The sequence below is a fragment of the Crocuta crocuta genome, unplaced genomic scaffold (genome assembly GCF_008692635.1).
Source record: "Crocuta crocuta isolate KB4526 unplaced genomic scaffold, BGI_CrCroc_1.0 scaffold36, whole genome shotgun sequence".
In the NCBI taxonomy this organism is placed as follows: Eukaryota; Metazoa; Chordata; class Mammalia; order Carnivora; family Hyaenidae; genus Crocuta; species Crocuta crocuta.
In genome coordinates this window covers 1,098,799-1,112,966 of record NW_027532203.1, presented here as the reverse complement: position 1 = coordinate 1,112,966, position 14,168 = coordinate 1,098,799, and the positions used below count along the sequence as shown (strand labels likewise).

General features: G+C 36.3%; 1 pseudogene; it reads left to right on the top strand.

Moving 5' to 3' along the window:
- The window catches only part of LOC144242580 (glyceraldehyde-3-phosphate dehydrogenase pseudogene), a 43,115-nt pseudogene that overhangs the window by 10,937 nt on the left and 18,010 nt on the right, over positions 1-14,168 (top strand).

Genomic DNA, 14,168 nt, shown 5'->3' with positions numbered 1-14,168 from the left:
CCCCCCCCCCCCCATTCTCAAGGTGCTCTTAGGGAAGACATTGGCAGTGTCAGAACATAGCATCTTATGTCAAGGGCTTCATCATTCAGGATGAAACATGATAGATTTTTGTGGCACATTTATAACAGTCAGGTTGCTTTTGACAACACAATTGAAAAGTGAGTTTCCACCGTTAAGCTGTAATATGAAAGGTGTCAGCAAAGTCTGTGATCTCTAACAACATAGAGTATCAAGTTGTAAACAGGAGCTTTCCATAAAAAATGTGGAGTGTGAGGAAGTGTTGTGGTTCCTCTCTGGAAAGATTCCAGCAAACATTATGACCAGTGAAGTAGGAATATATGCACCCTACAGAGTTCACACCATGGGGAAGTAAGACTTTGTTTCTCTGGATTCCACCTTGTCACAAACCTCCAACACAGATACTATGAATCTGCAGTCTCCCGATACCTTAAGTCCCTCTTCATCTAGCCTGCACTCCAGCTCTTTCCTGTGCAGATACTGTGTGCCAAGGCCTCGGACCACTGGGTAGAAAGAGCTGCAGACACCCTGCATGCCCACTCCCTAGCTTTGGCTAGCCCTCACCAGGGAACTGCCTGGAAGTTCTGGACCAACTCTGGGCTGGGAAACTCAGGAGGTTACAGCCAGAGGGCCACAGCTTCTTCTCCAGTGAAGGCTGGCTCCGAGCACTGGGAAGGAAGCCTCTTTCGGAGTATTTTCCTTCCTTGGGCGCTCTTCTTCACCAACAGAGCAGCCATTCATGTTCTCCTGACCCAAGTATTCTTTCTTCCCTGGTAAACTATCTCTGTCCAGTGTACAGCTTCTTCTTGATTTCCTGTTTCAACATTGATGAATATGATCATAAATAATAATTGATAATTTTTATTGAGAGTTTTTATGTTCAAGAATATATACAAAGGGGCGTCTGGGTGGTTCAGTCAGTTGAGTGTGCAACTCTTGATTTCAACTCATGATCCTGAGGTCATAGGATTGAACCCTGTGTTGGCCTCTGTGCTGAGTGAGTATGGAGCCTCTTTAAGATCCTCTTTCTCTCTGCTTCTGGCCCTTTCCCTGCTCATGCTTGCTCTCTCTCTTAAATTAAAAAAAAATATTAAAAAGAATATATACAAAAACATATCCAAATATAAATACCCACATATGTAACCAAAAAGGAAACTGAGTATCAGAGAGTTTAAGTGTCATGCCAAATGATAAAGTTGGGATCTAATGTGGACAGTGAGTATGAGTGCCCATACTTATAATCTTACATATTTCACTTCCAAGAACTGATATGAAATTGACCTTTCTGAAGTCATTTTTCTGAATGTTGTTCTTTTGTTTCTAAAGCAATAGTCATTCCTCAGCATCAATTAGACTCCTAACTTTTTCTTTAGTTTATAAAATACAGGGGTGCCTGGGTGGCTCAGTTGGTTAAGCGTCTGATGTCAGCTCAGGTCATGATCTCATGGTTTGTGGGTTCGAGTCCCGCATTGGGCTCTGTGCTGACAGCTCAGAGCCTGGAGCTTGCCTTCAGATTCTGTGTCTTCCTCTCTCTCTGACCCTCCCCTGCTCATGCTGTCTCTATCTCTCTCTCTCAAAAATAAATAAAACATTTAATAAAATACAGTTACAACAACTGTTTTTAATATTGCTTGATCATATTTATTTCCTCATTTAAAATTCATTCCTGTCTTAAGATTATGTTTTATGTGTGACTTTAACAAAAAGTATATCTCTTATAATTTACATCTGTTAAATTGGAGAAATGATTTATTTATAATTAAAGCACTAGTTATTTTTATCTTTGCAATATTTGTGTGATCTTTTTATACCCTGTTTTTTTATGTTTCAATATTCCCTTCCTTTCCTCTGTTTTATTAGAATGACAGAGGGTTTTATTTTTGTTTGTTTTTGTTTTTCTATCCCCTTTTAATCTCTGTTACTTGTTTGAAAATATAATTTGGCTAATGGGAATTGATATCCTATGGCTAATAAAAATAAAGAGAAATAATGTCAGAGGCAGTTCATTTGATCAAGTGCTACCAAACTCGACATAAGTACAGAAATGCACTTCAATGAAGGTATTTCTGAATTGTGAATGTGCATTTCATGCAAAATCTGCATTCTAGAAAATGCATTACTGCACTAAAAGCTTAAGAGTTTAGCTACTTCACACTAATCATTAAAAAATGTCTTAAAAAAACAACTAAAATGTATAGACTGCCAATTTACTTTTTTATGTTATAGAATCCCTCCAAAGCATTCCAGTCCAGCTCTCTTTCTGCATGTAAAACAGGTATTCTGGTGCTCAGTACTGAGGAAAGAATGGGTTCCACACTAAAGACAAATAAGAAATCCGTCCTAAAGTTTAAGGGAAAAAACCCCCAAAATCCTGGGCTCCAGATTTGAAGATTTAACCAAACTGCCATTCAAATACAAGAAGGTGTTAAAAATATTTTCTAACATCAAAGTCCAGAAATCTGCCACAGACATAACCACATTGGAAACTGTTTCTGGATGACGTACTTCAGAAAAATGGCCTCAATGTCAGAAGATGTTGCCAGGGGTGTAGCATAGAGAGATGACAAGACATTGGTAAATGGTTTGTGATCTTTGAAAGAATAACCAAGAGGAAATTAAAATGGGAGGAGCACAGACACAATGATTCAAAAAGAAAGTCCATTTAGTATGTATGTGACATCTAGATAATGTTAGAATGGTCGTGAAGGAAACAAGACACCTGACGACATGCTAAAATTATTTCATTAGTAAGGAAATATGTCATTAAAATATAATAGAAAGCAGGTAAAAATGAAATAATAGATTTAGCTTTGACAACAAGGTCCAAACTAGCATAAATTTTGAAAAATTAAATGTCCTAACCTCACCAGTTAAAACATACCCCTTAGTGTTAGGATCCAGACCACTGTCCCTACTGTCCCTACATTAGTTACTAGGCAGAATGTAAAAGCCATTTTGTATCTAAGCATGCAAAGAAATGTAAGGGAGTGAAACCTCATAGAAACACGAGTCCCTGTTAGGAAGCAGAGACTAGTGTTTGTTTCCTTCCCCGTAGCCAGTCTGCCAAGTTCATACACAGGACAAATGACTAGATCTGTCACGCACAGGCTTCTGAGGAAGTAACAAGAAAACAGGGGGCTTTTCATAGCTGTACTGGTTATTCTTTTGTGCTTCTGAGAAAGTCTCATCTGCAGAGATATTCCTGCACTGGGCTCTGGGACTTTCAGACTGCTCCCCATTGTTTATGGAATCCTGGTGGTATCAAAACCTTCTCCTTTCTTCCTGTCAATGGTTTTGGAGAACAGATTATTGTTCAGTCCCTGTGATCTTTCTTTTTCTCTCCAGCTACTTTTGGAGGGGTAATTTCTTGCACGATCCCAATGTGTCACACTCTACCCCTTTCTCTATGTCTGTTGGCAAAAATGTCTCCCTATGCTCCCCAGTTTTTCTCTCCCCCAGGTCACCTCTCAGCACTACATACCTGCCAAATTCTGTGGCTCAAGTTACACAGCGTTGTGTTAATCCTCATATCAGTTTCCTAGGTGTTCAAAACAGTTTGGTGCAGATCCAGCTGCATTTCAGGGATGAGACAAGCTCAGGTCTCCATGCTGCTCCGCCATTTTAACTCCTCTTCCCAGTGCTATTCTTGATTTAGTTTAAATGCTCACCTCTTTACCCTTTATTCTGACTAAAAAATAAAGGTCTCCACTAGAGCAACAGTGCTATTTATGGAATAGCTAGATAGTTAAGAAATAAAAGACAGATTTTAAGATATGAAAGATCATAAAAGTATAGATACTCATTAGAAAGTATAGCAAATTTAAACAATTTTATTGATAGACCTACATGGTTAGAGTTATAACTTATGCATCTTTCACACAATCTCTTGAATATCAATGATCAAAAATACAGGAAATCAAGAAGAATAAATGCTGTATGAAAGAGTTAAAAGGATTAACCTACAGAAATTGTCTAGAAGTGTCCACTCATCAAATTGAGAATGCACATTTTTAATACACATGGTACATTGGAAAATAAAATATAAAATTTAAAAACTTATTTAAATAAAGTAAAATTTGAACTATTTTAAAAACAACTGAATTACAATGAAAATATTGCATATAAAATGTATGGGATATAGCAAAATCACTATATTAAGAGCAATTTCTAGCCTTAAATTAGGATATAAAAAAAATAAATGCTCACAAGTAAAACGTTTTCAGATTAGAAAAGATAAAACAGGGAAATTGCATGTAAACTAGGAAAAAGATAATTAATTTGAAAGCAGAAGTTAGTGATTTAAAAAATATGAATCAATGGAGAATATCAGGAAAACCAAACATTAATTATTGGAAAACACTAACAATAGAGTTAACATTTGGAAAGACTTATAAAAACTGAAGAGAAGAGAGAAGACACAAATAAACACTGTATGAATGAAAATGAAGACACAAATTGAGGTAAGTAGGGAACATAATATTAAAACAATACTATGAATAGCTAAACAAATAGTTAAAAATACATACAACATATATATACACTTATACATATGCACACATATTTATACATATGCACACATATAAGAGAACTGACTCCAGAAAAAAAAAAAAAAAGAAAATTCAACAGTATTGTAACCCTCAAAGAAACAAAAATGGTGGTTAAATGTCTTATTTTTCCAATTTTAGAAGCCCCTAAGATTTTATAGGCAGGATCTATAAAATTTGAAGAAAGCAGTCTCTCCTATTTTCTACTATTTTTGACAATTATAAAAAAGAAATATTTCACTCCATGCATCCAGTCTTATCATAACAGTAAAATCAAGGGATTGTACTGTTAAAAAATATAATTTCAGATCAATTTTATTTGTATAGTAGATACAAAAGTATAGACACTAACTTGTAAACAAAATGTTAGCAAATCAAATCTAATAGTGTATATAAGAGATGATATATCAAAATTATATTTATGCCAAGGCTACAGGGTTAATATTTAAAAGAAATAAATAGAATTAATAACCTTACCAAAGGGAAAACTGCATATGCTAATTTCATATGTTTGTCATGGACCCAATAGGAAATATATCACACATACAAATTTGTAAAATTTGAAAAGGACTTACTTAAAAAGAAGTGACTCCAAAGGTGTAATGTCTGTGAGGAAATAAGAAAGGATAGTATAGGAAGCTGGGCTAACCAGACTGGCTTACTTTACTATGGTTGTAATAAGCATATCAGTATCTGGGAGGGTGAATATAAATAACTAACACTAAAAGTTTACTATTACAGTTCTTTTTTTAAAAAAATGTAATGTTTATTTATTGTTGAGAGAGAGACAGAGCACAAGTGGTGGGGGAGGGAGAGGGGACAGAGGCAGAGAGAGAAGGAGACACAGAATCCAAATCAGTCTCCAGGCTCTGAACTGTCAACCCATGGCTCTACTTGGGGCTCGAACCCACAGGTGAGATGATGACCTGAGTGGAAGTCAGATGCTTAACCAACTGAGGCACCCAGGCACCCCTGCTACTCCACTTCTTAAAGAAGGGTTAAAAATCTTGGGTTTTCTCGAGGACATTAATAAAATTATTTAAAATTTTATATGCAAGAATGAGGGGCCACTGAAGACTAAAACTCTCCTAATGAAAAGAGTTGGTTGATCCAGGAATTATGAAGCAAGAGTACTAAAGCCATGCACTATCCCTCAGGACATTGCGCACAGGGTGTGCATACATTGGAGTGCCCTAAGAATGCTCCCAAAGGACAACCACTGTAAAGAACAACCTAGATAAGTAGATCACTTTGGTTTAAGAACATCAGTCAGCTCTGCCCAATGCCTGGGGAAGTTCCACGGGCCAGTAATGAAAGAAGATCCACTGCGAGTTGGTTGTCGTGCACGTGGTCAAGCAAATGGATTTAACCACGAGGAGGCTGAGCTGGCCCAGCAGCTGCCAAGCTTCTGCTTGACGACAGTGGTTAACAGATGCTGTGTTTTCCTAATGGCACCATTCCTGGAGGAATAGCCAAGCACCTGGTGGCCTGTTAACTGTAATGGATCTCTTCTGCAGGGGCAGTGATTTTCTTCTTCCCTGGAACACAGGCTAACTCTTTATATTAATTCGCTTCTGCCCGCACTCACCTGTGAACATGTAAAATATATTAGTCACTTTTATGATATTCCACACAACAACTGCTTCCAAGGAGGAACTATTTTCACAGCAAAAGCCGTGAGAAACGAATGATCTTGAACCTATGGGATTCACTGATCTTATTATGTATTCCATCACCCTTAGGGTCTACTCTGATAGAAGCCAGAGGGCCTTATTCAAAATCCAATTAATGCCCCAGCTATGTAATAACGCCGTGTGGGACCGAGGTGTTTCCCTGTATGTTGCAATATATACTCTGAACAGATGATCACTCTGTGGCTAGAATATATGCGCCTGGGAACTGAACACTCCCAGCGAGTGGTTTTCCTCGCTATTTCTCCTTATGCACTTACACACTTTTGGCTTTTCATTTCAGCAACTTTGGCTTTGCTGGCTTAGCTGTCTCAAGGAAGCATCAAGAGACCATGACCGTGCACTGAGTTGGAAGTTGACATAGTCATCATTCAACTCTCCTCTCCTTGTGCCAATGAATGACTAGGTGGAGAAAGTCTTACTGAATGGATTGAATAATCCAGTTTATCTAGAGAAAACAGAATACTAATTAATATACAGTGAGGGCAAGGGAGAGTATATCTAAAATCAGATAATCAGGGCACCTGGGTGGCTTAGTTGGTTAAGCATCTGACTTTGGCTCAGGTCATGATCTTATGGCTCCTGAGTTTGAGCCCCGCTCAGGCTCTGTGCTGACAGCTCAGAGCCTGGAGCCTGCTTTGGATTCTGTGTCTTCCTCTCTCTCTGTACCTCTCTCCCACTCACCTCTGTCTCTCTCTCAAAAATAAACATAAAAAGATTAAAATCAGATAGTCATCTTGAGTGCCTCTGGATATTCCCATGTCCAATTGCAAAAGGTAATATTGACCTATAACAACTCAAGAGGGATGGGCACAAGAAATGCACAGATCCTTCTTGAATAAAGTAATGATCACCTGTCTAGATAAATAACCAAACCTAGTTGAAAGGCTGGGTGAGGACAACGAAAGAACTGGCATGGTTTGTGGATAAACGAGTTGTAAATACCAAATGCCACCATGTGACTAGCCACAGAAATGGGAAATGAGAAGCTTTGTGTATTTGCCATGGTCAGATGTATCTGGTAATATATTTTACCATGCTTTCCTTTTTCTATACCATTCTACCAAATGCAAGATGTGTTAAAAGTGGTTATAAATTATATTATATATAAAATGTTATAATTATAGAAATATAAATTTAATTAAATATTTTTTTAAATTTTTTTAATGTTTTTATTTATTTCTAGGAGAGAGAGAGAGACAGCGTGAGCAGGGGAGGGTCAGAGAGAGAGGGAGTCACAGACTGAAACAGGCTCCAGGCTCTGAGCTGGCAGTCAGCACAGAGCCTGAACCCACGAACCGAGAGATCATGACCTAAGCAAAGTCGGACGCTTAACCGACTAAGCCACCCAGGCGCCCCAAATTTAATTAAATATTAAACTGTATGTAATAATATTATATAATGTACTATTTAATTTCAGGATGTCAAGGAGAAATTGTGGTTGGACTTATAAATAATCAATAAGACACCTATAATTATACAATTACATGCTGTTTGGGGGAAGAATTAGAGCCAGTCTGGTTATATGAGCATTGCATTATGTTAGATTGAGGCATAATGTCATTATTGCTGATGTTCAGGTGATAAAATATAGGCAATAGGTAAATTTACAAAATGGTAGGTGGTGCCAGATTGTTAACTCAGTGTTATGAGTACTCCTAAGTCTAATGTTTCCTCTGTGTCAAAAAGAGAGCCAGGGACTACTTTTCCTTAAATCAATCAATTATGAAAACAATTCCACTTTGTGAACAATACATAATTTTTCCTGGGGCACCTGCGTGTCTCAGTCAGTTAAGCATCTGACTTCCACTCAGGTCATGATCTTGTGATTTGTGCGTTTGAACCCCCCACATCCAGTGAGCTCAAGTCCTGCTTTGCATGAGGTGAGCCCCCATTCTAGAGAGCCCCCCTCTCTCTCTCTCTCTCTCTCTCTTTCTGTCCCTCACTCAGTTGTGAGCTTTCTCTCAAAATTAAAAAAAAAAAAACATAATTCTTCTCACCAACCTACAAGTAGGTTTCCATTACAGGAATAATCAGTGGTAGAGAAATACCTCCCCTCAATGCCCACAAAAGAGTAAAATTCACAAATGATCAAGATAGTGTCAACTTGGCAACTCTTTGAAGAATATTTTAGGAGAATCAAAATTATACAGATTCAGTAATGAAAGCATACAGTCATTTTCTGGCATCATTTAAAATTTTTCAATTGAAATTATATCTTTTTTAGATGATGTAGCTGAAAATTAAAACCTGTAAATCAGCTAATCCAAAATTCACTGCCCAGAAAGCTCTTTTGAGGTCAAAATTCTAAGCAGAGCTCATTTCCTGTCAAGTGAGATTTCTCATTAATCTAAGTAAAGGTGGTAGGGTGGTTAGGAGTGAGAATTGACAGAATATTCCAGGGGTGTTGGAAACAGTGTGATGTCACTGCCCATTTCAAGGGAAAGCAACTTCAAGTAGATGACATTAAGGCCCATTGTGAACTCCCAGTCATCTTGTTATTCTTTTTTTTTTGTTTTTTTTTTGGTATGTCATGTAAATTCCTGTACTTAATGTTGTGAGGTTTGCCGTTTTTCCTTCTTAGAAATCCAAGACAGACAATTCAGGTCACTTAGCAAAGGTTTGCCTGAGTGAGGTTAAAGGACTGGATTTCTGAGTCTGGTTTAAATTTATGTTGATTAAGAATAGTAACTTTGCTTTTAATTAAAAGCTTGAATGGTGACAAAACTTGCTAGGTTTAAATATTTACTTGTGATGTGAAAATTAGAATGCAAAACCATGGACTCTTCTGTACTTCAAATTATGCTTTAATGTTAGTTTGTTCTGGTTTATAAAAATAAAGCAAGTTTCTCTTGGTCATATAAAATCATGATTTTCTCCTATTTGAATTGCCTAGTCTTAAGAGATTAATTTGTACAAAGTAATAGTTTAATCTTTTTTTATCCCCATTCCTAATATATCCTACACACTTCCCACAAAATGAAATTAATAAGATGCAAATCTACTCAAAGCTCTTTAGTGGCTTGTAGGATTGAGGACGAGCTTTACACTTGTCAAGCACAGCTCTTCAGATATGACTCAACTTCATTCTCTACTGTGTCTTGCTACCATTTCATAGTCAAAAACTCACCTGTAATATCTATCTTTCTATCTATCTATCTATCTATCTATCTATCTATCTATCTATCTATCTATCTATCAATCTATCTATCTCTATCTATCTATATATCATCTATCAATCATCTATGGACCTATATTACTGATACATAGATAGAGCAATTTGGTCTTGAACAAATAAAGGAAACCAAGGCAAAGTATACCTGCACCTTGCATTTGCATTTCTCTTTATTTGGGCACCAGGCTGAATTAATGGAGGGATCTGTAAACAGAACTAGACAGTAGTATTCAGCTTTCTAAATTCTGATAATCTGCCACTTTGGGAAATCCTAGAAATAGTTAATGTTATAAACAAAGCTAGGTACCACAAAGTGCAGACAGCCCAGATTGCCTCATCAGAATCTCTCTTTTTAGATTTGCAGAGAGAAGTATATTAACACACGTTAACCTAAGACTTCCCAGTCAAATATTCTGGAGACCTTCACCTCTGCATTATAGTAAACCCTGCAAGCAGGAATCAAGGGTTACTTCTATCTAGAATATTTTTACAGTCTAAATTCCAGACATATTCAACATCTATCAAAAACTAGCACACATTTTATCACCATTGGAAATTTTTTCCTACTTTATTTAGATTACCCCTACCCCCCTATCTCTACATAATCAATTCTCCACGTCAAGAAAATAAACTGAGTATTTAAAACTTTGTGTCTTCTCTATAACGTGTAACATTTGTTAATGGGCATCTCTATGTAGCCTAAGACAAAAGACTCAGCTAGATATCTGGACACCCTTAAATTTGGATATTCATGGCTCTAAAAAATTCTTTAGTGAAAAGTAGTGTAGTTATTATATTGTGCCCTTGCTTTCCAAAAATGTGAGTACCTTGATGGTAGGAGTTTCTCTATTATTTTATCCCCAGAGCTCATATTGTTACTGTTTACACCATTTCAATATAATTTGTTGACTTGAATGGAAACTATGTGTAACAATATGTAGAAAATAGTTCAGAACTCTCTTGACTTACTTCCAAGTTGAGGTATAGGTATATCCAGCCTAGTGTCAGACCCTAAGTGGATATTATAAGATTTTAGTGAGAATTATAAAATAAAATTCTAAGAATCATAATTTAAAAAGCCAAACTCTTCTGATCAAAATATACTTCAGTGGGTATTTTAAGAGATCCCAAAAATAAACTGCAGATCTATTTTTTTAATAAACAGATAGAAACAAAATAGAAAAATTAAACTCAATCATAGCTTCACAAAGTAAAACATAAGCTCGTTCAAAATAAAAATAAAGCAAAAAATACCATTATTTGGAAAATAGATTTTATTTGAAATGTGAAAAATTATTTAAAATAACTATGGGCATTGAAAAAGATGCTGACAAGATAAATATCAAAAGGAGAAACAAATAAATTATCACTGTGTGGAAGTTTATACATTATGGAGGAAAACTTGGGAGACAAAGAATCATTTGTTTATCTTTCTCAAAATTAAATACATTGCTATGAAGCAATGAACACTTAAAGAGTATATAGTTTGGGTTTTCCCTCTCATTCTCCTTTCTTCTACTTCCACAAACTCTTCTTGTATGAATTAATTGAATCCTTAAATTTTAATTGTGATCTAACACATCATGAGTCCTTCACCTTTATTTTTAGCCCACACCTTCCTCAATATCCAAGCACATGTAGTCAAGTACCTGATATTTCCTCCTAGATGAAACCCACTTAGCTTTAATGAACACATCCAAAGGTAGCTGCACCACCATATACCAAGTCACCTAAATCAGGCAGGATTTTAAACTTTTTTTCACTTCTTATGAATATTTTTACATTTTTTAGTCTACTTCTTAAAAAGCTTCCCCCTTCATTTGATACCACATTCATTTGATTATTTGCCTTACAACCCCATCATCTCTGGAATACATATACTATAGTTGCAGATTCCTAATTTGTTTTAAATCTCAACTCTTACTTTACCACTTTCTGCCAAGCAGCAACTAGGAATTTCCTCTTTAAGGTTAAAATGATCTTCCTACTAATTTACTTTAAATACTTAGTATATAATCAATGTATGAAATATCCTAAACCTGTGAGAGATATACATCATTTTCCCCCTCAAATAACTGCCTTCAAACCAGCCACTACACATTTCTGTCTTCTATGTCTCATGTATAGAATCTACTTTATGCAAATTCTATAAAATTGCAATAATTTTTAAGCACTACAAATAATAGTTCAATCAAATCTAGTTCACTATTTTAATAACTCTCTTAACTTTCCTCCAGCTGAGGCTCTACCGACAACGTGAAAGAATTGCCACGGAAACGTGGAAGATATAGATTCTGCTTTAGCTCCTCCTACATTCTCCAATCATCTGCTGCTGGCTGGAGGAGAGGAAGGGGTATTGCAGGAAAAGCAAAGGCTTGTTTATTTAATCGGAATGATTGTGGTCATATCTTGGCCGTACTTGGATTTGAATTGGCAGGTTTCTAGATGTTAGATCTCATGTGGGGCATATATCTCTAGTCTCTGAATATTTTATAGTTCTTTGATAAAAATGTTCATTTTCCATTATAAGGTATAGAGTTTCACATACAATAAATCAGTAAGATCAGTCTTATTGATTGTGTTTTTAGGTCTTCTGTCTCCTTATTTATCATTTGCCTACCTGATCTGTCTGGTACTGAGAATGCTGTATTAAAACATCTTGTTGAGACACCTGGGTGACTCAGTTAGTTTGGCAGCTGACTTCGGCTCAGTTCATGATCTTGTGGTTAGTGGGTTCGAGCCACACATTGGGCTCTGTGCTGACAGCTCAAACCCTGGAGCCTGCTTCAGATTCTGTGTCTCTTTCTTTATGCCCCTCCGACACTCATACTCTGTCTCTCTCTCAAAAATAAACATTAAAAAAAATCTTGTTACTCATCAGTTTCTATATATGTCTTCTTGCACTTTCTGTAGGTTTTTATTCCAAAAGGTGGTTCCTTTGTTAATTCGTATATGCACATTGATAAGTATTATTTTTTCATTGTGGATTCTGGCTTTTTACCATAAAATTCTTTGTCATGTTTAATGGTTTGGGGCTTGGATTTCACTTTTATTGATATCAGAACCTCTGTTCCATTTTTATTTACATATACATAGTAGAATTTGTTTATCTTTTCACTCCTTAGCTGTTTGAATCAGTTTGTTGTAGATTTTGTTTTTCAGCCACATAGGAAGCTTTCTGTCTTTTAATATGTGAGTTAGGCCTTATAATATTTTCTTACGATGTATCCTTGTTTCCAACCTTGTCATATTAGTACATGACTATAATAATTAATATGTAATGTAACATCTTATATATACTATAGGATGTATTATATAAGATACATAAAATCCTACTATAGGATTTTATAAGTATGTGTGCTGTGTGATAATTTCCATGATTCATCTGTGATATTTTCTTTGATCCTCTATAGGATGTGCATTCTTGGGGTGCCTAGGTGGCTCGGTAGGTTAAGCTTCCGACATCAGCTCAGGTCATGATCTTGTGGTCCGTGAGTTTGAGTCCCGCGTCAGGCTGTTTGCTGACAGCTCAGAGCCTGGAGCCTGCTTCGGATTCTGTGTCTCCCTCTGTCTCTCTCTCTGTTCCTCCCCACTCATGATCTGTCTCTCTCCATCTCTCAAAAATGAATAAACACTTTTTAAAAAGCTTAAAAATGTGCATTCTTTTTTTTATTTGTTTCTAATTTAGGTAGTTTGTATTTGTGTTCTGCAGTTATCTTTGTACTCATACCTTTTTACTGCTTTTAGTTCCCTGTTTACTTATCGAACATTTTCATATCTGACTTATAAATGTTTAGTCCCCTTTAAGTCATCTATTACCCATACGTCAATAAAGTTTGGTACTTTATGCTTTACCTATTTTTCTCATTTTTAAAACCATCCTTAGTACTATATTTTGACGTATTACATTTGTATATTAGCCATCCATCCTATTCTCACTTATTCCTTAGCCATACTTTTTAGAAAAATTTTTAACGTTTATTTATTTTTGACAGAGAGCGCAAGCACAAGTCGGGGAGGGGCAGAGAGAGACGGAGATGCAGACTCTGAAGCAGGCTCCAGGCTCCAATCTGTCAGCACAGAGCCCAATGTGGGGCTTGACACACGAACCATGAGATCATGACCTAAGCCGAAGTCGGATGCTAAACCTACTGAGCCACCCAGGCGCCCCTCCTTAGTCATATGTTGAGCATCTACATGTATAGAACGGGTCACCGCATTCGTTTGTTCAATTTTCCCCCAGTCATCATTTGGGTGGATGGTGTTCGCTGATCAGTGCAGAATTCCTTAAGTATTTACATATTAAACCCTGTTTTTTCTGAAACAGTGATCTTTGAAAGAAAGAGTGATTTGATGTAAAATACTTCATTCACACTTCCTTTCCTTGATTTTTTCAATGTTACTCTGCTGTTGCTTTCCTTGGTATGTTAGTTTTCAAAAGTTTGATGCTAGCCTGATTCCTTTTGTATTCATTTCATCTGATCTTTTGCCTGGAGGGTTTGAGGATTTTACCTTATACTTGACACTCTGTAGCTTTACTAGGATGTTATCTGGGTTTAAATTGTTAATTTGAAATTTTACTTCCTTTCTATTATTGGCACCTTAAACTAGGAATTTTTGTCAACTGCTTTAACTGCATCACAGAAGTTCAAATATATTGAATTCAATAATAATATTTTCTTTTTTAATGTTTATTTATGTTTGAGAGAGACAGAGACAGAGACAGACAGACATGAGTGG